This window comes from Coptis chinensis, chromosome 3 (genome assembly GCF_015680905.1).
Source record: "Coptis chinensis isolate HL-2020 chromosome 3, ASM1568090v1, whole genome shotgun sequence".
In the NCBI taxonomy this organism is placed as follows: Eukaryota; Viridiplantae; Streptophyta; class Magnoliopsida; order Ranunculales; family Ranunculaceae; genus Coptis; species Coptis chinensis.
In genome coordinates this window covers 32322533-32348636 of record NC_141458.1, presented here as the reverse complement: position 1 = coordinate 32348636, position 26104 = coordinate 32322533, and the positions used below count along the sequence as shown (strand labels likewise).

General features: G+C 37.7%; 1 pseudogene; it reads left to right on the top strand.

The window, feature by feature from the left end:
• Positions 1-1125: 1125 nt before the first annotated feature.
• LOC147509214 (peroxisome biogenesis protein 12-like) lies at positions 1126-25435 on the top strand (annotated as a pseudogene).
• The last annotated feature ends 669 nt before the right edge of the window (positions 25436-26104 follow it).

Genomic DNA, 26104 nt, shown 5'->3' with positions numbered 1-26104 from the left:
GAGCTACATAGCTAGGGCGAGTTGAGGAAGGAGGGATTTTGTGGTGTTTTTAACTGGAAAGCAACAACACTTAGTGATATATATCATAATCGAACTATCTGGGGCAGAAAGAGAGGTTATACGGACAAAAACTAAATTGGTTGGTTTCTGTCTATCTGTAGTCACTTTTGCCTCTCCCTTTCAACCAAATCCTAACTCTCTCTCTCTTTTCTCCTTTCTCCACTCTCCACTCTCGCCCCAACTGTTTAGCAGTTATCTAGTAATATGATATTTCGTATTTAACATATATTATTAAAGTCAAAAGCATTCCTATTTTTTTCCTTTTTGGTTTCTCGTGAGCGGGCATTCCGCATTACATATAATAGGGCGACGGGTCACATGAAAATCCTAGTGTCCTTCATAGACCCGTTGACTCTTGCATAATTTTTTGTTGGTGTTATTAGTTTCACCAACTCCGGAAGGGGATGTCATTGTTCAAGAGACATTGTTGACAATATTCTTACTAGAAGTCCTAGTACTCCCCGGGTGGTTATTAACAACAATGAAGTGCCGACTACTCAAGAAGAGGAAAGGGAAGCAGATTCAAATGGAGATGGAGTGGAAGTGGGATATGAAACTCAATCTCAAGTACAAGTCATAAATGAAGCACAACCAAGAAATGGGCAGATAAATTGCAAAAACGAAAAGTTTTTAGTACGAAAAAGTTAAAATCGATGAAAGAGACGAGAACTAACCACAGTACTGACTTTCTGTACTAGTGTTGTTCGGATCGGATGAGGCATACAACTCTAATTGAAATTCTGATCACTATGGACTAAAATTGGAGTTGATAACATCTTGTCATGCCCAGGATTTTTTAAAAAAGCTACCAACGAGGCAATATAAAGATCAATGTCCAACACTCCCGAAGACTTCAACTCATTCAACTGTTCCGCTGGAAATCGAAAATTGGAATTTGCTAACCCCAACAAAACTCAAAATAACCCAAACCAACTATTCTTTCGATTTGAAGAACCCTCTTAAAATTCAATTTGAAAAACCCTCTTCTTTCTGTGCTTCATTGAGCTCATTCCTAAAACCCCAACACTTAATCAAACTTCAAATCTAGCTTTCATCTAAAAAAAGATGTTGTTTCTAGTGGGTGGACAAGGGGTTTCGTCCCACTTTCTTTGAAATGGCAGCAGCACAACAACTTCCAGCAAGTATAACAGCTGCTTTAACATACTCCATTGGTGTAAGTCTCACCTGTTTGTTTTTTACTTGAGTGGGTTCTTTTAAATTTATGATTTTTGGATGTATTTAGTTAATTTAAGGTTTGGATAATTGGTTTTTTGGTTGGTTTGATGCAGGTTTTGGCTTTGAGAAGACCTTTTCTACATAAAGTGTTGGATTATGATGATGAGTTCTTTGCATTGTTGATGCTGGTCCTTGAAACTCATAGCTTGAGAACTACTGTGTTTGTTTTTCTTCTTGTTATGTCACCCTGCTTTTGTTAATTTTGTGTTATTGCTTGTGTTTTCAGGTGTTTTAGAGATTACCCATTGTTTTGTTTGTTTAGCAGACTGCATATCATCTTAATTTTGGTATTAAAGTTTCAAAGAGTTCGTTGGGATTTTCGAACGAGGATTAGAGCAAAGCTAGAAGGCAGCCCACTTTGTGAATTTCATACATGCCACATCACTAAAAGAAATTATTTTGGTCTTGGGGTTTGAACTATGAAGTACATTGTTGAATCCCAAGACATTTATTTTTGAGGTGACATGTATGGAATTCGCAAAGTGGGTAGTCTGCTTTAGCATTGCTCTAACTAAATATGTAGTTTACTTCTTCTTGGAAATCCACAAAGTGGATCTCATTGAACGTTGTTTGTCTTGGACATTGACAACAAATATACGACTTCTAGGAGCACATTTTGGCTCAGAAACTATTCGACTTCTCGGAAACCATGTCACCGTGTCTCAAGGGCACCAGCTCCAGAACGTATTGACTATTGAAGAGTCATCGTTGCACGAGTAATTAAACTCCCTAGTCACTGCTTTCGGTTTGAACCCACGACCTCCCACAGTATGGCAGTGTCACACAACTACTGAGCCACAAAAACTTATGTGCTTGATGAACGAAAACATCTATTAGAATTGTGCAAGGTCTAAGGTGACTAATAGGCGCATGACAAATTCCTAGTGAGAGTTGATGTATCAACTATCAACATATTGTCATGTCCACGTCATTCATGTTGATTATTACTGCTTTTCTATATATGTCATCCATGTGTGATTTAGCACTTGGTCATGCTGTCATATGCATGTCATCAATGTATTTTATGTAAAGATTGTTGAACAGTGACTTGGCTGAGATCTAGTTATTGGGATTTGGGAGTTTGATTTCCTTTCCAATAATATTTGAGTTGGTTGGTCTTGATAAGGATGAATTGGTTGAATAGAGTTCCTAACTTGTAGTCATTACCTCACTTGACGTTTCACACTTGTTTTCCTCGGTTTACTTAACTTGTTTTGCAGAGGCTTCTTTTGCCGAAGTCTCGTATGGCTTCATGAAGGAGAGCAGTGAAGTTAAAAGCGAGCAAGGACAATTCTCGTACAAAAGAAGGTGATAGGCTTCATCATTCGGGACTAGAGAAGCACCAAAGAGTCCTCTCTATTGCATTTCTGGTATAACCTTCTTCTTTAGCAATCTCTGTTGCGCCTTTTTGTAGCGTTTTGCAATCGCTTTTACATATCTTTTTTACTTTTTAGATTGTATTTCATTATTGTGATAGTTTTTGCCTTTGCTTCCTGGAATAAACTATGTTATCTAATTTGCTTACAATCTTTTGGAGCACACATATTTCTCTGTATGTGTATGTGTATTCCCCCGTTCAAGTTCACACATTGATATTCAGTTTCTACTTGATCTTGTAGGTGGTTCTGCCATATTTTAAATCAAAGTTGCATTCTATCTACAACAAAGAGAGGGAAGCTACACTTCAAGCTAGTCTATGGGGACCTAGTGATGTGAGATTTGATGATTTTGACTATTTTGATAGCGGTGAAACTTCTCATGTTACCTCAGGAACTTTGAGTTCGGAAGATTTGCAATGGACATGCATTCAGAAGAGGATTGAGGCAATTATTGGTGCTTGCTACCCATGGATACACGCAGGCAATGAAGGTACATTTCGCTGTTTATAAGCTACATCAGTTTGAAGGATTATTTTGGTTTGCTTTTGTAGGGTTTTTACCGATATCTCATGCATGATTCCTACGATATGTATAATTACACTATATCACATGCATAAAATAGTGCCGCGGAAACAGAAGATCGTACCTTGGTCACAGCTTTCAATTTGAAGTTCCAAGCTTTGATCTACAGGAGAAGATGATGTTCTTGGCACATTCAAGATCTTCTTCTTCTCAACTTAGCCGGAGTCAAGTTCCAACCACTTAACGGAAGCAACCTTTGTTCACGAACCAAGAACCGACAATGGCTAGGAGGTTACCACCTATGGAATCTCCACAAATTACTAGCTTCTTCTTTAGAAAATATTGAGGCCACCATTAAAGGAGAGAGAGAGCTTTTCTTTGTTGGGATGATCAATATGTGAGGGTGGGGGTCTATTTATAGAGCTCTCCCACCTCTTCAATATTGGATAGGATAGAGTCTTATACTCATCTAATATCGAGATAGGATAGAGTCCTACACTCATCCTAATACCGGTGGTTATCCTTATCTTGGTGGTTTATCCTTATCCCGGTAGGCGCTTATCCAAATTTTTATTTCCAACATCTCCCACTCGCCCACAACGGTGAAGAAGGTTTCTAAGATAAGCATTTAAGTAGAATGCTCAGCCATTTGTGTGTCTCACACGACAAATGGTTCGTGTGACCCTAGCACACGTATCATGATATCTGTGAAGTAGCAAGTCTCAATGAAAAGCACGACACAGTGATCCACCATGAAAGTGATCTTAAAGAAGACGAATCCAGAAACCTAATATCCGGAGAGTGTGTGTATACCCGAAGATCTGTTTGTTTCATCACTTTGAAAAATAGCACTCATCCCTATGAGTCCACACCATAAAATCAAAAAACGTATCACATGATTCATAATTATCATCAATTGTCCCGCCGTAGAATCCCCAGTGATTGTGTGATAAACCTTCAGTTCTTTTACCTTTTGCACGCAAGTCATTGTCGTCAGAGTTCTACCAACTTCCCAGTATGCATCCAGTCATCCTTTTAGTAAGAGCTTATGGGGAGCAAACCAAAGTTACGAGTCAAAAGTTCAAGGAGGGTACCATTCGATATGTCTTAAACAAAAAACATATCAATAGAGCTCACATAGCAAGAATTTTTAGGGATATTTATTTTCTTGCTCTTAGGTGGTCAACTATACACATGTTGTGTGAAAACATGTCATGGCAAGAGTATCTAATTTGTTTACTCAACAATAGATATCTGTATGTCCACTCATACCATGCAAGTGTTGTCATCCCTAATGACAATTCCAAGGATACTTTGTCTCTACTTGGCAACAACCGCTTGTAGGTTTAGATGAGAATCTTCTATGAAGCTTGTTTCTTCTTATCCAATTATAAGAAGGGGCATGACTCGCACTAGGTCCACCCTTCCCATAAGGTTTAGTGACTTGTCAAGCTAAACTCTCACTTGTTTTAAAATGGAAGTGATCGCTCATGTGAGTGAACCAAATAACCCTACCGACATACATATGAGATGATAAACAAAGATAATGAGAATGCAATCGATCCGAAAGAATGCACGCTTATTCATTAAACCATCAAAGTGTTCTTAGCATAATCACATCCTCTTTAACCCAAGCATTTTTACATGTGCAAGGAAGAGTTCCTTTCGAATAGGTTTGGTCGGTGGATCCATGACCATCTGATCAGTGGATATATGTTGTAGAACCATTTTCTTCTTTAGTATTATTTGTCATACGTAGTGGTACTTTAACTCTATATGCTTGGTTCTTCCATGGTACTTTGGATCTTTAGCATATGCAAGAGCAGCCATGTCCGCCACCGGATGTGAACCGGTTCAAGAAATTTCTTGAACACTGACAAGTGTTTGATGAATCGTCTGAGCCACACAATCTCTTGTGTGGCAGAGCAGCATGCAATATACTCAGCTTCCATAGTTGAAAGTGTTATGGAAGTTTGCTTCTTGCTGCTCTAGGATATAGCACCTCCATTCATTATGTAGGTATATCCTGAAGTTGACTTCCTCTTATCAAGGTCTCCCCGGTCGCATCGGAGTACCCAATCAACTTTAAGATCTTTCCCTTGGTAGACAAGTGAGTAGTCCACGGTGCCTTTAAGATACCTCATTATCTTCTTGACATGCCTTCCAAAGCGCGACCCGTGGATTTGTTTGGAACCTTGATACTAACCCAATCGCATAGCAGATGTCCGGCCTTAATACACAACATTGTATACATAAGGCTTCCGATTTGCTTGAGTATGGTATATTTTTCATAGCCCGAGTTTGATGGGATTCTTGGGAGACATTTTAGAACTCAAAGACTCTCCTAGACTTCTTTGGAGATCCACTTGCTTGCAATCACCATGTTGAATCTTTCCAAAATCTTCTTGATATATGTCTCCTGAAACAAAGATAACAAGCGTTTGGGCTGATCCCGAGTTATTTTAACTCCTAAGACATAACTAGCTTCACCCATGTCCTTCATTTCGAAGTTTAATGACAACCACTCCTTAGTGAAATTTATCAATGCCTTATTGTTACCTGCTAACAAAATGTCATCCACATATAGAGATAGAATCACAAAACCATTTTTAGATGTCTTGACATATACGCAATGGTCCTCATTTACCATTTCAAATTTGTCTTGAAGCATAGCTTCATGGAATCTCAGATTCCACTGTCTAGAGGCTTGTTTTAAACTATAAATGGATCTGTTCAGTTTACACACTTTGTGTTCCTGACCCTTGATTGAAAAACCAGTGGGTTAATCCATATAGATTTCCTCTTGCAATTCTCCATTGAGAAAAGCAGTTTTGACATCCATCTGGTAAAGCCCTAAATCTAAGTGGGCAACCATCGACAAGAGGAGACGTATAGAGGCAAATCTCACTACTGGTGAGAAGGTGTCCTCATAGTTTATTCCTTCTTTTTGGGTGTAACCTTTTGCAACAAGCCTGGTTTTGAATTTGTCTATGTTCCCTTCCGCATTTTTCTTGATCTTGAGAACCTACCTGTTCCCAATAGATCTCCTGTTTGGAGGTAGATCAACTAAGTCCCATACTTTGTTTTTCTTCATCGACTCCAATTCTTCCTTCATAGCTTCCATCCACTTACTTGTATTGGACCCAGAAATAGCCTCCTTGAACGCTTTTAGGTTCATCGATATTTCTGTAAGTGCATTGGTCATATTTATCTCCCCTTCAATCTCAAACCGACGTTTGGGGATATGGCCTCTAACATTCTTACGAGGTTGGGATTGATCAATCAGTTGACCAATGCTATTGTCACTGGAATCAGGGTTGATGAAAGTTTCATCTTCGCCTTGTTCATCAGCAGTTATAAGGTTGTCAACTTCGTAAAGTTGTATATCCTTATTAACCTCACCCCTCATTGGGTATTGATCCTCTAAGAATCTGACGTTACGTGTTTCTATTTCTGTGACATGCCCTTGAGTATCCTCCTCTAGGAAGACATACCCCTTAGAAGTCTCACTGTATCTTATAAAGACACACTTCTTTCCAGGAGCACTCAACTTCCTAAATTCTCGATTTTGAGAAGTGACAAAGGCTGCACACCCCCATGGTTTAAGGTAGTTCAAAACTAGGTTGTCTACCAGTCCATAATTCATAGGGTGTTTTGTCAACAGATTTTGAAGGAACTAGGTTAAGTATGTACGCAGCCGTTAACAATGCATCACCCCAAAAATGAGATGGGCAAGTTAGCCCGAGCCATCATAGATCTAACCATTTCCAGCAGGGGTTCTATTCCTTCTCTCGAGACACTATTCTCAATGAGGGGTATAAGGAATAGTTAGTCGCCTAGCTATACCCTTATTTTCACAGAGTTCCTTAAACTCATCGTAAAGATATTCACGCCCGCTGGGTTCTTAAGGCCTTTATTGTCCTATCAAGTTGATTCTCAACAAGGTTCTTGTACTTTTTAAAAACAGTCCAAGGCCTCGATTTGTGAGACATCAAGTACACGGTCCCCATAACGTGTATAGTCATCTGTGAAGGTAATGAAATACAAAGCCCCATGCCTTGTTTGCTACATTCATTGGTCCACGATGTCGAGTGAATAAGTTGTAAAGGATAAGTTGCCCTTTGGGCTTTCCCAAAAGGTTTCTTGGTGGCTTTTCCAGCAAGACAACTTTCACAGGTTTCCATTTTAACAGAGGTTAAGTTACCTAACAACCCTCCCCTTGCTAAGCGGTCTATCTTACTGTGTCCAATATGTCCTAGTCTAGCATGCCATAATTGGCAACCAACCATTTTAGACATAAAAACTTCAGTTTGTGCTTAGTGTAATGTCATAAAAGAATTCATTAAATAAGCATGACCTATCAAACTGTTATTTAAAGATATCTCAAGCGAGTTCTGGGAAAAATTAAACACATAGGATTCTTGAAGTAATTTCAAAATTGATAAAAGATTTCTCCTAATTGAGGGTACAAAAAGTACTTCTTCAATAAGGATATATCTCCCACTCGCAAAATCCAACCTACAAGTGCCTGTGCCCAAAACATCAGCTACACTTTGGTTTCCCATGTGGATTCTCCGAGTTCCTTGTGGAAGTTTCCGGAAATCTTCAAATAGGGACCTATCCCGGCTTATGTGGTCTGTCGCTTCTAAATCTACAATCCAATATTGTGATGAATCGGACAAAGATGACAAGATTTTATCACATTGACAGTACTTAAAGTAAAACTTACCTCAGGAGAAGGACATGCCCTAGCATAGTGTCCCATCTGATGACAACGGAAGCATTCAACACTAGTCATGTCTATCGACTTCCTAGGTTTCTTTTGTTGTGGGTCAGGCTTGGCCTTTTCCTTGCCTTTCCCTTTTCCACTTTTCTTGTTCCAAGGAGCCTTCCTCTTTTTGGAGTTGACAACATTTGCTTCAGTTTGAACAACATGCTTTTCATTGAGAAACCTTTGTTCCTCATGCTCACATTTCCTCTACACCTGTGCAAAGTTTGTGATACTGTCGTCATGCGTTAAGATAAGACGAAATTGTTCCCAAGTTTTAGGTAAAGACCTAATGACAGCTTTGAATTTGTTTGTTCATTTGACAGACTGGCTGCTTGGGCTAACTCAAAGAACCATGTTCCTCATCACCGCAATGTTGTGTCATAGAGGTATGGGGCAGCTTTGATAAATTTGTCAAAGCTCATTTGTAGCCTCCTCACCGTGTGCAATAGTCGCACCCCAAGGTCCGCCTTTTTACCGCTTCCCATAGCTCTTTAGCCGATCCAAGGCCATCATAATCAAGATCATGAAGTCATTCCTCATGGTGCCAAGTATGGCAATTCGGGCAACATTGTCTCTACTTGTATACTCATTGTACTTCCTAAGTGCAGCAGATAAGCAGCTTGTGTTATTCCTTTGGCATGTAGGTTATGCTATCGGTTGTCGCTTATTACGTCAATGACCTTCCTATCTCCGCGAGAATTAGCCTAACTTTCCTAGACGAAAGTTCGTAATTTTATCGTTTAACAAGTCCTTTTTAGGTAGCATCGTAAATGGGGATTTTCCATCGGGTGCCATTCTATCAAGTTTGAATTCCAAAAATAAGATACTACGAATAAGAATCATCTCTTAAAATAAATCTAAGTAATCCATATTTTCACATATGAGATGATCATTATAATCTACTAGCATGATTCTAGCCATTAAATAAAATCAATGCATTTGACTATCAATAGCATAGAATATACAAAAAATCTACTACTTAAATTTCCATTTAATAAAATTGTTTCTACACAAAGGAGTTTTCTATTTTTCAAAACAATGTGGAACTAAAAAGAGCCAGTCCAACCATGAACATAGAAACGCCCCGGTGCCTGTGGGAGTCATCCTCATCCTCACAAATACTATCGGCTATTTGAAAATTACTAGCCACTTCCTTTGTTTCCTGTGAGGTGGGAAAATAAACCCCGATGACACATCATATGGATTTGGTTCCTCAAAGATCGTCCCATAATCGATGTAGGAGAGATTTAAGTGGTCGAGCCTCATTCCTATCCCGAATAGGACTGGGGGCTTTGGTGTATATTTTGGTGATGGTGGCTCTGTCTTTATCTTATCAGATTTCAAGACAATACGCTGCAAAACTCTCCTATATTGCTTTGCAATCATGCGTTTCTTGGAAGCCCGTCTCCCAAGATCTGGTTCAATTTTCCTACAAGTCTCGGGTCTATGCGACTTAGGCATTGTGCCTTAGTTTTCATATGACCGTTGATAGAAAACATACAATTTTATTTACATGCAATAGTAAAAATCTAGATTTAAATAATTACTGTATAGTAAAAATAAACATCCTAATGCCAATTTTTAATCGTGGAAAAATAAAAAATTTAAAGGAAAAAAATTTTCCTAAAAAAAAATTTCCCCTAAAATAGCCAAATTATTTCTCATAAATAATTTATTTTGCAAAAAAATTAAGCAATTTCTAATTAATTTTAAACAACCTAATTATTTAAAAATTAATTAAAAGATTTTGAAAAAAAAAACAGTTTTCCAAAAAAAATGTAGATCACAATATCAAAACTACAAACAAAAGCATGCAAACCATGGAAAACCTGACTCGATGCCAATGTAGGGTTTTTACCGATATCTCATACATGATTCCTACGATATGTATAATTACACTATATCACATGCATAAAATAGCGCAGCGGAAACAGAAGATCGTACCTTGGTCATAGCTTTCAATTTGAAGTTCCAAGCTTTGATCTACAGGAGAAGATGATGTTCTTGGCACAACCAAGATCTTCTTCTTCTCAACTTAGCTGGAGTCAAGTTCTAACCACGAACGGGAAGCAACCTTTGTTCACGAACCAATAACCGACAATGGCTAGGGAGGTTACCACCTTTGGAATCTCCACAAATTACTAGCTTCTTCTTTAGAAAATGTTGGAGGCCACCATTAAAAGAGAAAGAGCTTTTCTTTATTGGGATGATCAATATGTGAGGGTTGGGGGGTCTATTTATAGAGCTCTCCCACCTCCTCAATATTGATAAGATAGAGTCTTATACTCATCTAATATCGATAGGGATAGAGTCCTATACTCATCTAATATAAGATAGGATAGAGTCCTACACTCATCCTAATACCGGTGGTTATCCTTATCTTGGTGGTTTATCCTTATCCTCGTGGCGCTTATCCAAATTTTTATTTCCAACAAACTTTCAAACAAGAAACTCACTCACATCATTTTAATATCCTTGTTGTATGAGTATCTAGATCTTACATATTATTCTGAAGTGCATATTAGTCATTAGTCAGGTGTGGCTATGTAATATTGTTGTTGATTACGGAGTTGCCATAGTATGAAGGGCGTGTCATAAATGATTCGGTAAAGCTAAATTGGAAATGGCCTCTGAACTTTTTTGCTTGATGTGGGAAATCGGGAACACTAAGGGCATCTCCAATGGGGGGTGTAAACTGTATAGAGTGGAAATTTTACACTCCAAATATAAAAAAACTCTCTCCAATAGGGGTGCTAAACCCTAGGTAATAGTGTATTAGCTAATAGAGAGGGTGGGGAATTCCCCCTCTCGCTATTAGTTAATAAAAAGCCCGGACGCCACTTAAAATAACGCCTGCTTAACTTAAAAACTCGACGCCACTTCAACACACGCTTGAAGCTTTATTTTAACTTTCGGACGCCACTCCAAGTGACGCCCCAGTTTAAATTAAAGGGGACGCCACTTGGAGTGACGTCCGAAGTTTAAAATCTATTTTTTTTTACTCTTCCATTGGAGAGTATAGAGTGTGGATATTTATGAGCTATACAATACTATACAATTAGAGGTGTAAAATCCTAATGGCACCTACGTGGAGCCTAGGTGGAGGTGTAATTTTACACCCCCCATTGGAGATGCCCTAAGGGTTACGACTTCTACGAGGGGCAAACCGTGAAAGTAGGAAGAAACATGTAATGAAGTAATAGTGGGAAAAAGTAGGCAAATATAAAAATTGGTTTCCGAGTGGTACGGGGTTTGAGTCTCCTATAAAATGGCTTATTTAGTGGAAGCAATTTATGCAAAGTGAATATGAGTTTAAGCCAATGTTACTACACTAGTGGAGCTTATTGACGATGATAAAACTCGGTCAGTCTATTAAATGTTGTTGAAGGTCTTTACTTAAAGCATTATGCATGAGGCCTAATATTCCTCCGAGACTATCAAATGCATCACATTGTAATTGTTGCTTACATGTCTTCTATTTATATGACATAGGAGTTGAAATTTCATGTTTTATATTTGTAGCTCGACTTCGTGCCCATCTTGAAGAAAAATGCACCATTCTTTGTTTTAATGAAACTACCATTCTTGAACCGATTTTAATGAATATCTTGCTAACCATTATATCTAATTCATATTTAGATTGTTTTTCATGATCCTTTTCTTCAAAAGTTATGGATGCAGAACAACCCGTCAATGTTGTATTTTGAGCATGGCATTACCTTTATACACTAATTTAGTTCCATGATAAAAGTTCTCTCGGTTTAATGATGTAAAGAATTTTGAACAAAAAATAAGACTATTGGATGATCTCCTTCACAGTTCTACATTGATTTGACTTTTATCTGCATTTAACATCAACTTGGATGAGAGTACCAGATTAATGATTTCTAGGCACTCTTAGCTATCCTTAAGTAATCATAAGAGTTATAGTCTCTCTGTTGACTTTTATTTTCATTGTACTGCTTTGAAAGAAGATTTGCTAAAACACACCACCACATTTGTGGGGGCGAACAAGCATCTTCTAAATATCCGCCATTGAATGCTTTCGATCTCTCGCTCTCACTTTAAAGTAAATTGGTGCAGGGACTCACATTTGCTTACCAGCTGTTATATCTCTGTTGATGCTACTTGGATTTTATTCCCCTGGATTGCATGCACTTGGCATTCATGTCCGCGTAGTCTAACAGACAAGAGTCAGGTAATCTTTCTCCAAATAAGTTTTCTATTTACTCAAATTGCATTGAACTTTATGGTTGGATTACCTGCTTACCATCCCAAACACGTAGATAACATATTTATGAGAATTGAGAACTATCATGACACAAATTTATGTTTGATACTAGATTTTGAACCCGGGCATACGCCCGGGATCTATTAAATATTTTGTGTGCTGAAAAGGTTTTCACAAAATGTTTTACACAAATTTTTGAATCAGAATATATTTTTATTGAAAATAAACTGAAATAAGTTAATGAACAAATGATTATGGTGCATAAATACTTGGAAACTAAGGGATCAAATTGAGATAGCCTCTTCAGGTTTGTGGTTTATGATATTAATCCATAATTTTCAAATATAATTATCTTAAACTCGATCTAGCTTGTATAATAGTTTTTAGATTTATGGTGATTTAGCGGCAAATTTTGAATTATAATATATTTTTATTGAAAATAAACCTAAATACATTAATGAAAGCAGTGATAATGGTGCATAAGTACTTGGAAACTAAGAGATCAAATTGAGATAACCTCTTCACTTTGTGGTTCGTGATATTAATCGGTAATTTTCAAATAGAATTATCTTAAACTCGATCTAGCTTGTATAATAGTTTTTTAGATTTATGGTGATTTAGCGGCAAATTTTAATCACAATATATTTTTATTTAAAAATAAACCGAAATACGTTTAATGGGCAAAGTGATTATGGTGCATAAGTATTTGGAAACTAAGAGATCAAATTGAAATAGCCTCTTCACTTTGTGGTTTAGGATATTAATCCGTAATTTTCAAATAGAATTATCTTAAACTCGATCTAGCTTGTATAATAGTTTTATTATATTTATTGTGATTTAGCAAGAAATCATCACCGCCTTTTACTACGTATTAATATGTACAAATCACTAAAAAACAGATTGATTGTTTCCATATCCTCAAATAATACACTACTCCCACTTGAACAGATTTGTCATATGAACGTGTTTACTTAACGGGTGCGTTATATTAAATTATTCTAAAAAAATATTAGCAACTATGCATAGCTATGAGATATAAAAATTATATTAATTACTCATTTAAATTTCTTGCACCACTATGCATAGCTCTATAAAAAGGAAGCATCAAACCTTGATAAAACTTACCGACTTCTTTTTATTGTTAGGTTTAACAATAGAAGTTTGATTGAAGTTTTGTGAGAATGCCCAATGTGGCGAAGATAATATTGAAGCTACTTGAATAGCAAAACATTCCCAATCACAATAAAAGAATTATGATAAACACTACTTAAAATGTAAAACTATATTTGTCGAGACATTTATTCCCCCTACATATAATACAAATATGTTTTAGGGTTATTAGTTCAATACATTTGCATCAAGTTTCTGATTTTCCATTAATTATTCTTTGAGGTTAGTTTAATGTAGTACGCTGCATCTAGTTTCCAAATTCTCATTAATTATTCTTTGAGGTTAGTTCAATGCACAGCATCAAGTTTCCGATTTCTCGTTAATTATTATTTGAGGTTAGTTCAGTGCAATTGCATCCACTTTATGATTTTTCGTTAGTTATTCATTAAGGTTAATTCAGTAAAGTTGCATCCAATTTTTGATGTTTCGTTAATTAGTATTTGAGATTAGTTCATTGTATTTGCATCTAGGTTCCAATCTCCCATTAATTACTCTTTGAGATTAGTTCAATACATTTGCATCCAGTTTCTGATTTCCCATTAATTGTTTTTCTAGGTTAGTTCGATAGTTTACAATTTCTATACAGTTTGCATACATATAAGAGTCTCTGTTTTTATAAACTCACTTTCGCTTTTTTGTTCCTAATTACTCATGTGAGAAGGCTAAAAAATGCATACATTTATGCTTTGAGGTCACCGTGATGCGCTTACATCCGACTCGATTTCCAGCTTAACTATTTTTAGGCTATTTCAATGCATTTGCATCCAATTTTTGATTTCTCGTTAATTAATCTCTGATTTTAGTTTAATGCAACAGCATCCAGTTTTAGTTTTCCTTTAATTATTCTTTGAGGTTAGTTCAATGCAGTTGCATCCAATTTTCGATTTTTTGTTAATTGTTCTTTAAAGTTAGTTCAATGCATTTGCATCAAGTTTCCGATTTCCGTTAATTATTTTTAAGGTTAGTTCAATGCAGTTACATCAAATTTATAATTTCCGTTAATTATTCATTTAGATTAGTTCAATACAGTTTTTATCCATTTTTCAATGTTTAATTAATTAGTCTTTGATATTAGTTCATTGCATTTGATTCAGTTTTCGATTTCTTGTTAATAACTCTTTAAAAGTTAGTTCAATGCATCCGTGATTTAGTTTCGATTATTTATGCTTTGAGGTTAGTTCGATGCAATTATATCAAGTTTCATTTCCGTTAATTATTCTTTGAGATTATTTCAATGTATTTGCATTTAGTTCCGATTTCCCACCAATTATTCTATGAGGTTAGTTCAATGCATTTGCATCCAGTTTCGATTTTCCATTAATTATTATATGAGGTTTGTTTGATGTATTTGCATACCGCTTTCGATTTTCTCATTAATTATTTTTCGTGGATTTTCATCCAATTTCTAATTTCCCATTAGTTATTATCCGACGTTAGTTTAATGCAATTGCACCCGTTTCGATTTTTAGTTAATTACTTTTTAAGTTTAGTTTATTGCATTTGCATAAAATTTCGATTTTTCAGTTAATTACTCTTTTGAGCTCTATTATGTATTTAAATCCAGTTTAAGATTTCCTTTTAATTATCCAATGTGGTGTGTAATACCAACTTCTATCGATTCATCTCAAGTGTCCTTTGCAAACATGACATAGAAAGTAAATTATGCTTGATTTACTATGTGGGATCATCGAAGATTATCCAGCCTTCATTTTCCATTAATTATTATTTAAATTATGCATGACTCACTATGTGGAATATTCAAAGATTATCTATGAACGGGTGTTGTTATATTAATTATTCTGAAAAATATTTGTAAATATGCATAACTATTATATATTAATATTATATTAATCACTCAACCAAATTTCTTATAACATGAAAACCTCACTCTCCATTAAAAAAAAATAACTCGCATTTGATAAAATCCTTCAACTTCATTTTGTTGTTTAATAATAGAAGTTTGATTGAAGTTTTGTGAGATATATTGCCTAATAAGGTGAAGTTCATATATATTGAAGCTACTTGAATAGCAAGGAGTTCCCAATCATACCTTTGGAGATAAGATAAACACCATTTTAAATGCAAAACTATACTTATCGAGATATTACCACAATATAACCCAACTATGTTTTGAGGTTAGTTCAATGTATTTGCATGTAGTTTCCTCGATTTTTCATTATTTATATTTTGAGGTTAGTTCAATGTAGTTGCATCCAATTTCCAATTTCCGTTATTTATTTTTGAGATCACCAATGTAGTTGCATCCAGTTTCGATTTCTCGTTAATTATTCTTTTTTCGATTAGTTCAATACATTTGCATCTAATTTTCAATTTCATGTCAATTGTTATTTGAGGTCAGTTCAATGCATTTGCATCCAGTTTTTTATTTCCCATTAATTATTTTGTGAGATTAGTTTAATGCATTTTCATCTAGTTTCTGATTTCTCGTTTATTATTTGATAAGATTGAATTTGCATCTAGTTTCCGATTTTCGATTTCCCGTTAATTAATTTTTAAGATTAGTTCCACACATTTGCATCATGTTTCTAATTTATAATTAATTTTTCTTCGAGGTTAGTTCAATGCAGTTGCATCCAGTTTCGATTTCCCATTAATTTAATCTTTGAGGGTTAGCTCAATGCATTTGCATCCAAATTCGATTTTCCGACAAATTATTTTTTATGTTAGTTTGATGTATTTGTATCAAAGTTTTGATTTTCTGTTAATTATTCTTTAAGGTTAGTTTAATGCAGTTGTATTCATATTCCAATTTTCTATTAATTACTTTTTAAGATTAATTTAATACTTGCATTTGCATCCAGGTTTCGATTTTCTTTTTAAAATATTATTTGAGGTTATAGTTTGATGCATTTGCATCCAAATTTCGGTTCCCATTAATTGTTTTTTTCACGTTAGTTTCATTCAAGATTATATATTTTTAAAAATATTTGTCATTATTGTTTTGCGTTATTTTTTTTAAAAATTTTCCATTATATATTTTGTGATGTTATTTTTTGTATAATTGTTTTTAACTATGTGGCAAAGTGTTAAGGATATATTCAAATAAGTCGGTGCTTATTAAAATTGTATGATTTGTAATAGGAATTAGTTTCTACAAATCACATATTTTTAGCAATTTTTTTATTTGATCAAATATATAAGAATTGGAACACTAAAAATATTTGATTCGTAATAGGAAATTACCTTTTATAAATCACCTATTTTTAGCAATTTTGTTTATCCTCGATCAAATATATAAGAAGTTGTAATACACTCCAACTCTCCAAATATAAGAATTAAAATACACTCAAACTCTTCAAAGAGATTCTATGTACGCGGATTGTAGGCTATTAAAAGATTATCTTTCATATTAGAGTTTCACATAAGAAAAAAAAACTAACTCTCATATTAGAGTGCCACATAGGAGAGAGAAAATCCTCTATTAGAGGTCTCTGCTTTAGTATATAGATAGTAGATAGTAGACTACTACACTAAATTGAGGTCGTCTCATGGGCCTGCATGGAGATGAGCCAAGGGCTGGTTACAATACTTGTGATAATATTTCACCTGCAAATTTAAGTTTATGTGGACAATAATACCCTTATCAGAATTTTTTTGGCAATGTGGATGCCCCAAGCAATGTTGACTTGATTGTCCTTTTGATGGGTTGTGATGATGGCATATGATTTCCTTGTTATGGTGTTGGCTTAGTAAAGGCGAAAACCAGATATACAACTATCCATGTTGACCTCTATATCGAATAATTATTAGGGTAGTTAGGGATGACCCCCATTACTAAATCATCTTGTAGCCGTTGGGGTTATTCTTATTATTACCTAGTGAAAGTTGGCGTGCCTTGGTAACATGGCTTTATAAGCCCGCTTTTCTGTTCTTATGCTTCTGTTGCCTTTATCCTCATAAATAGGACATGATAGGGCCATTTAGACTTGTTTTCCTTCCTTCCAAAAGCTCAGTACCTTGTACTTAATTTTAATTTATTTTGATGTCAAGGTAGATGGACACTTCTTCTAGAATTTCAAAAATAAGGAGCCGGGAGCGTGAGAGACTTCGTGGACCTCCTTGGTTAAAGGTATAAATTATCTTACACAGTTTACATGTGATTGATAGTGTTTGAGCTCTATCTAATTTTCTCGTTCGAATGCCTTTTCATTTTTCAGACATTACAAAGAGTGTTACTGAGTTGTATGTACACCACACTGGACTATGCACAAACTGGTCTCATTGCTGCAGTGTTCTTCTTCAAAGTGAGTGTGCCATTGCTATTTTGTGAACACTGCTGTGTGATCTGTGGTTGGTAATGTAATACTTTCATATCTTATATAACAATTCTTTGGTTCATGTTGCATTCACTCTGTCCTATTCTTTAATTATTATCACAATGGACATAGACATCATGTCAATAGTGCACGTGAATGACTGCATATGGACATAATGTTCCTTGGTTGATGTCATTCATTAAAATGTTTCTTGTTTGATGAATAGGTGGAAATGAATGATTGTTGTTTTGATTTGTTTTTAATGGGCGGATAATCAAGGAGGGAAGTCAGATTGGTTTTGTTTTCCTTGGACCCTAGGAGCCAATGGGAAGTTTGTTTTGCTGGTATTAAGCAAGATGATTGCACTCATACCAAATTAGAATATTGGTGATGTTTAGTTCAAAAGACATAAAAGGAGATGCATGCATTTGATTAGTTTAGATGCTTCATCAGTCAAAGCATTAAACTCAGGCTTGCTCTTTTCCTTCATCTAGCGTCACCTACCATAAAAGTTTGGAAGAGTTGAGAATACAGTCCCAAATTGGATTTTGAGTGCCTTGCATAACAGTATATTAGTTCCCGGGCTTATAAAAAAAACTAAAAAGTTATTAGTTCCCGGGCTTCTCCACTCACCACCAATTGGTTGCGAGTTGGATGCTTTAGGGTTTAATATGGTATTAGAGCAGGCTATTGTATTTTTCCCAAGGGCCCTGTTTATTCCATCGCCCCTGCATGTTGTCCACGATTAGGGTCAAGTAACGGCACATGTGAGGGGCTGTTGAGAATATAGTCCCATATGGGATATTGAATACCTTGCATAACAAGATATAAGTTCCTGGGCATCTCCACTCATCACCAATTAGTTTTGAGTTGAATGCACCAAAGTTTAATAGAAACTAACACACCACTGAAATTTTACATATGATGGAGTGGTGGTACCAGTCTCATGGAAGAAAGAATGTCAGCTCCTAATGTATATCCACCACCTCCTCCGCCACCACCTCCAAAGGTAATTGTCATGTACCTTTTCACTCATATTGTTTAATACATTTCTGCATTTTCCCTCATGTGGTCTATGTTCCAAGTAGCAAGGGATTTACTAAATCAAATGCTTTTCGTCTTGCACAGTCACAACACACTTAAGATTGGTAAATAAATCATGATCACACAAACAAATCTCAATAGCTAATATAGGAGCATGTAACCTATTTAATATCGAATCAGTTGTGCATGCTGTCACATATTTCCTTACTGTCTCCTTTCACATCAACTCTAATCTTTGCATTTTAATTGCTCTCATAGAATGTTTGAGTTGCAAGATTGGGCTTCTTAATAAGAAAAGTAATTTAGAACCTGCAACTTTGTTACATGTTTATTGTTTGGTAGGAGACGCAACCAATGACATCTTAGTCTTTCTACCCACTAGGTGTTATGGTGTCATCTACTAGTGATTCCAGAGTTAGCTTCTATTGGATAGTGATTTCTTTAAGTTTAGATAATTTCATTTCCCAATTAATAAAATCCAACTCTGTGGAAAAAACACACGTAAAGGAGGTTGCAGAGGCGGGAATTCCATTACACCCCGATGGAACAAGTTGCCCCCTGTGCTCGCAGAAGCGTGTAAATCCATCGGTGGTTGCAGTCTCAGGGTTTGTTTTCTGCTGCCCATGCATATTCAGATATGTATTGCAGGTGGGAAACTTCATGCCATTCCTTACAAATATTTGAACCTGTTGGGGATTACACCAATACCAATCGGTTCCCCCACTACACAGATAACTTGTATTTGAACACAATTCAACTCCGGACAAAATCTAAATATCAACTACAACCTATACTAACATGCCCAACTCGCTAAACAACTATCAACAACAAATAATAATGTAAAAGCAAGAAAAAGGCAAAACCACAACACAAAGATTTACCGTGGTTCGCCAATGATGCCTACTTCCACAAGAGCCGGTTAATAAAGTGGGAAGGAAGATTACAATCTCTCCTTTCAAATCTCACCTTACTAGATCACTCTTATCTCTTTACTGTGGTCAGATCTTTGTAAAGGTTCTCTTTTTGTTTTAGTCCGATTTTCAATCCTTCCGACTTGTTTGGTTAGATTTTCCAAAACCTTGATTTTTGGTTTTATCTCCAAAACCAACTTTCGCGTAATGTAAGCAAGCCCACGAAAAATAGACCTGAAAGCGAAGCGCCTTCCATGTGAGCGAAGTCGTCGCTTAAGACACTGGAAGCCGAAGCTGGTCGCCTCTACGATGATGGTCGCCTTCTATTCTATCGAACCCCGAGCGAAGTCGCGCTTCATCTCGAAGCGCTTTCCACCTCCCGCATTTCCAACGCCGTTTACTGTCGGCCCAAATTCTCTCCTCATGTGAGGGATAACTCCACAATCTCCCTCCCGGCAAATGAGGGGATACCTCCATGCAATTGCCAAATCAATAGGGAGGAGTGTCTTTGCCATTCCGCAATAGCACAAGAAACATCAAACTTACCTTTTGCGGTAAGACTTTGGTCATCATATCCCACCCGCTCTTGTCGGTATGGATCTTCTCGATACACAAATGCTTGTCTTCGAAAGTACTTCTCTAATCCAATGATAACGCGACGTAATGCGTGCTTGGATCTAGAATGAAAACTTCGGATTCTTGCTCAAGTGGATGGCGCCTCGACCGCCACATAGAACTAAAACTGTTTCTCGCTTTAGCCCTAGTTCGTCGAAGAACCTCTTCATCCATAGCAACTCTTTGCAACACTCGCTGGCTGCAATATACTCGGCTTCAGAAGGGGAGAGGGCAACACACTTTTGCAACTTAGATTGCCAAGAAACCGCCCCCCCAAAAAAAGTAACCAGATAACCGGAGGTGGACTTCATCGAAATCAACATCACCGCCATGTTCCGATCAAGCAGTAGCCTTCAAGTAAGTGGCTTACTTCCACCAAAGCACAAACATGATTTGAAGTGCCTTTGAGATATCTCAATATCCACTTAACACCTTCCCAATGCTCTTTACCCGAATTCGGCGTAAATCTCGCTTACCACCCCAACGGCGAAAAGCAATATCCGTCTAGTACACACCATGGCATACATCAAAAACCTCCCATCATGGATGCATAAGGAATCTTTTTCCATCCATCCGACTCTGCTCATGCTCACCCTTAGGACACATCTCTTTGGTCATGCGAACTGGCCACCAAGCGGATAACCGACCGGGCTTCGCTTTGATCCATGTTGAATCTCTTTAACACCTTTCAATGTAGCTTTCTTGAGAAAGCCACAACTTCCCACTCTTTCTCACACGAAAGTGATCCGCGATCCCAAGTATCCGCTTTGCTTGACCCAAATCCTTCATCTCAAAGGACTTACTCAAGTCTTTCTTCAGCTTTGATATCTTGTTGATGTTTGGGCCAACTATCAACATATATCATCCACATACAAAGAATAGCACAATGAAATCCCCATCCGAAATCTCTCAACAAACACACAATGATCGGAAGCGGACTTCTTGTATCCTTGCTTTCGCCATAAAGGAATCAAACTTTATGTACCAATCGTCTCTGTTTGTTTCAACCCATACAAGCTCTTTATCACTTTTGCATACTAGGTGCTCCTTGCCTTTGACCTCAAACCCTCCTCGGCGGTCCATGTAGACATCTTCTTCAAGGTCTCCATGAAGAAAAGTCGCCTTTAACATCTAGTGCTTTCAACCTCTAGGTTCATACTTCATGGGTCATACCCAATACCACCCGGATAGAAGTCATCTTCACTACGAGAGAAAAATCTCATCAAAGTCAATTCCTTTCCTTTGACCGAATCCCTTCACAACAAGGCGAGCTTTGTGCCTTGGGTGAGGATTGTTCTCCTCATGCTTGACTTTGTATATCCACTTATTCTTGAGAACTTTTCTCCCCGCTGGTTTTCAACTAACTTCATAAGTGTGATTCTTATGCAAAGAATCCATCTCGTCATGCATGGCCTTCAACCACTTTTCTTTGTCTGCACCTTCAAGTGCCTCTTGATAGTACATAGGTTCTCCACCATCCGATAGTAGCACGCATTATGTGGTGGATACCGGTTGAAGCTAGTCTCCTTCCTCGGACCTCGCTGCCCCATCTATCGGGTGCCTCGTGAGGTTGCACTTACTTGCTCAGGTGGTGGTTCATGCATCTCATCTCATCTTCTATACCAATAGGTTCTATCCCATCATGAGCAATAGGATTCTCATCATGAGCTTCAAACTCATGGTTCTCTGCATTCTCAATGCCTTCTCGCACGCTCCACGAGAGGAACTTCGGGTTCTCAATCAACAAGATCATTGGTGAAAGCCCTCAGAGCTTCTCACCCTCCTCAAAGTCCGCTATGGTTTGGTCTTCCAGAACACAACATCTCGACTTCGATTACCTTCTTGTTAATCGGATCATAGAGTTTGTAACCAAACTTTTCATCTCCATAACCCAGAAAAATGCAATCGCTTTTGCTTTGTCATCAAGCTTGGATCTCTCATCCTTCGGAATATGCACAAATGCCCCGCACTCCAAATACCCCTCAAGTATCCATAATCAACATCTCTGCCGACCATACTCTCTCTCCTCGATAGTCACTATTCGTAGGCTTTGCCGGTGACAAAGTTGATCACATGCACGGGTGTGACGCGATTGCTTCTACCCAAGAGTTTCTAGGTAGCTTTTGGAGTGAGATAGCATGCATCTCATCCTCTCTACAATGGTACGGTTCATTCTCTCTTTATTATTCCATTCTGTTTGCGGTGTCTTGGGAACGGTGCGCTCATGATTTAATCCCATGACTCGCAATACTCTTCAAATGGCCCAATGTACTTCACCCCCATTATCCGACCCAATACACTTTAACAACTTCCCAGCCTCTTTTCCACCATGTGGAATTTTTCAAACACGCCAAGTACTTCATCCTTGGTCTTCGACTATAGGCCCATATCTTTCTTTGACGATCATCAATGAATGTCAAGAAGTCACGGCCTCCCCGGGTGGGACTTCACTCTCATAGGACCACATAAGTCCGTGGTGCACTAGCTCAAGGACGCTGTCCTTTCGAGGAGACGGAATCTTTGGAAAGACACCCTGTGTTGCTTTCCTACCAAACAACAGGGGTACATGTATTTAAATGTGTACCTCTAATGTCCGGCATGGCCTTTTGCTTAGCAAGAACTTCCATCCCTTTTATGCCCATGTGACCGCGCCTCTTGTGCCACCCGCCTCAGATGAAGCTTCTTCTTTCGCAATTCGCGCTTTTACACAAACTAGCCTCGTGTTTTGTAAAGAGAGCAAATTTTTCTTTCCTTCCTCTCCGCTACAATGGAACCTCTCGCCCGGTTCCATACCCCGTTACCAAACGAAGTTTACAAAGCCATCGTCATCTAATTTCCCAAAATTTAAATTAGGCTTAACCGTATGTCGTGGACATGTCTTACATCCTCGAGTGTCAAGGTGTAGCCGACATTGGTTTCTATATGAACATCTCCAATGCCTATTATCTTTGAGACGCCATCGTTACCCATCCTTATTTCACCATATTCACCACACCGTAGGTAGTGAAGAATCCCCGCGGCGGTGTGACGGATAGGATGCTCCTCAGATCTATCACCCACTCAGATCCCGATGAGGTACTAAGACAAAGACACACCACAATCGACACAATTCCCACTAGGTCGCCGACCAGGTGCGGTAGTATCTCGCCAGTGTTTCCGTTCCTCCGCACCATGTCTTCATGTACCGCGCTTATTCTTCTCATCCCTCTTCATGTTTCTCGCACTCATATCCGAAGTGGCCTTTTGTGGCACAATAGTAACATTGCCTCTCGCCTTTAGGAGTTCTAGCTTCACCCCCTAGATTTATACGGCATCACCCTAGTACGAGATGGTTTTCTGCTTTCGACCTCTCCCCGTTTCTCTGTGAAAAGGATCTCTCGAGTGAGAAGAGTCGCTTTCTGCACTCCTTCTAGTCTCCTCATTCAACAAAGACGTGGTAGCCATCTCCATGGTAACAATTCCATCCTTTGGTCGCTCCATGTAGAGAAACCGCTAATGTCTCCCAACTTTCGTAGAGAGCCTAATAGAAACAAGGCCTCAACTTCGTCTCCCAAATTGATCTTCATCAAATGCATCCGATTGATGATATTCTGTACTTCATTAAGATGCTCGGACATTGAAGAACCTTTCTTGGTACTTCGTGGTTCCAGAACTTCTTAACGACTAGCACTTTGTTTCCACCCGACTTCCTCTCATAAAGGTCTTCGAAGTTTCTTCCATGACCGGGGGTCAGTCTCTCTGGGCCACATGGTGAAAGACACCGCAATCCAATCCACTGTCGAATGTATCCAATCGCTTTTACGTCAAGCTTTTTCCACTCGGCCTCATCGCCTTTTCTCGGTTTTACTCCCCTCATTCTCAATGGAAGTGCCAAGTCCTTGCAAGATAGCAAGTCTTCCATCTTGGCTTTCCGTGATGGTGTAGTTCTTCCTATTCGGACTCATCATACGAGTGTGTTCACGGAATGGTCCATCTCTACAAGTTATTTAACCTCAAATCTTCTCTCGTGAATTTCACAAACACCTTCCCGACCAAGATTCGGATAACACCCTTGTGGCTATTCTAACCAAGGCTCGATACCACTTGTCAGGGATTACACCAATACCAATCGGTTCCCCACTACTGAGATAACTTGTATTTGAACACAATTCAACTCCTGACAAAAATCTAAATATCAACTACAACCTATACTAACATGCCCAACTCGCTAAAAACAACTATCAACAACAAATAATAATGTAAAGCAGTAAAAGGCAAACCACAACACAAAGATTTACCGTGGTTCGGCCAATGATGCCTACTTCCACAAGAGCCGCTTCTTAATAAAGTGGGAAGGAAGATTACAATCTCTCTTTCAGATCTCTTTACTAGATCACTCTTATCTCTTTACTGTGGTCAGATCTCTCAGTAAAGGTTCTCTTTTGTTTTAGTCTAGATTTCAATCCTTTCCTTGTTTGGTTAGATTTTCCAAAATCTTGATTTTTGGTTTTATCTCCAAAACCAACTTTCAAGGTATCGTAGCAGCAAGCCCACGAAAAATAGACTGAAAAGGCCCGAAGTCGCGCTAAGACACCGGAAGCCGAAGCTGGTCGCCTCTATGAAGCGCTGGTCGCCTCTATTCTATCGAACCCCCGGAACCACAGTCGCTTGATCTATCCGAGCAGCTGGCGCCTGCATTTCCAACGCCAAATTCGCCGTTTACGGCTCCAAATTTCTATTTTCTCTCCTCATGTGAGGGATAACTCCAACAGAACCATGTCAATTTTCACCTTTAAATGATCTTGTTTATTCATTGTTTGCACAACAGTATAAGCGCTGTCCAGTGACCTTGATGCCTACAACTGTTAAGCAAATACGGAGGCTTTTTCATGATATGTAGAAATAATCCAGTCAGAACTCAGAAGTTAGGAAACCAATTATACTTAGCTTGTAGGACCTGACTCAGGTATGCTCCCAAAGAAGCGCAAATGGAAAATCAGGAAATGTACACAGGAACACACCATATGTCGTTAAAATAATGTCAAAATATTCATCCTTGTTATTGTTCCTTTTCCCTTTGTTATCTGCTGAAATGGTGTAAAATTAGTCAATTCATTTGAGATAATGCAGTCATCTCAAGCGTGATGTCCTTGGCACACTTAATTGAAGTGTTTGTATTACGAAAATAACGAACATGGATGTTTGTATGATAATCTCAAATTTCTACTATGGTTGTATAATAGACTGGTCACCTATGTTCTCGTCACCAGTAATTTAGAGCAGAAAAGGAGGCTACTAACGTGGAGTCCAGAAATAATGTGTCTAAATACTGCATTGTATGATTGATAACTGGCAAGAGCAAATATATTCATGAAGAGCAATTCAAATTTACAAAACGAAAAAGCTTAAATAATATTTTCATAGTTTGTACCAGATAGATCTGAATCCAAGATGAAAACGAAGATGAACAATTTAGAGAACCTTGAGGGGATCGAGGTCACAGGAAATATAAGGTATTAAGTTGTAGTTAATAACTGAGTCTAAAAGGTTATAGTGGTGTTGGACCTTGCTCCTTAGGGTTTAGGGTTTAGGGTCTATGGAAATTTACTAACTGTCCCAAGTACAAGAACCTCTGCCTCAATGATGCATGTATCTTTCAGCAGGAAACCCTTTGTATTGTCGTTAAGAGCATCAAGTGACACGAAATTTGGAAAGCCATAGCCAATTCCTTGCTCAGTAAACCAAAAGTTAGTTGCCAAGAAAAAATAAAGGGTTCAGACTTACGTTATGAGAAAACTCCGTGAGAATCATGTAGTAATGTAAGTTAAGATTTTACTTTTCTTCTCAGTGTGTAGTCTACATACACTTTCTGACCTTCAGGAAATGGTGTTGAACGATCCAATGCTAAA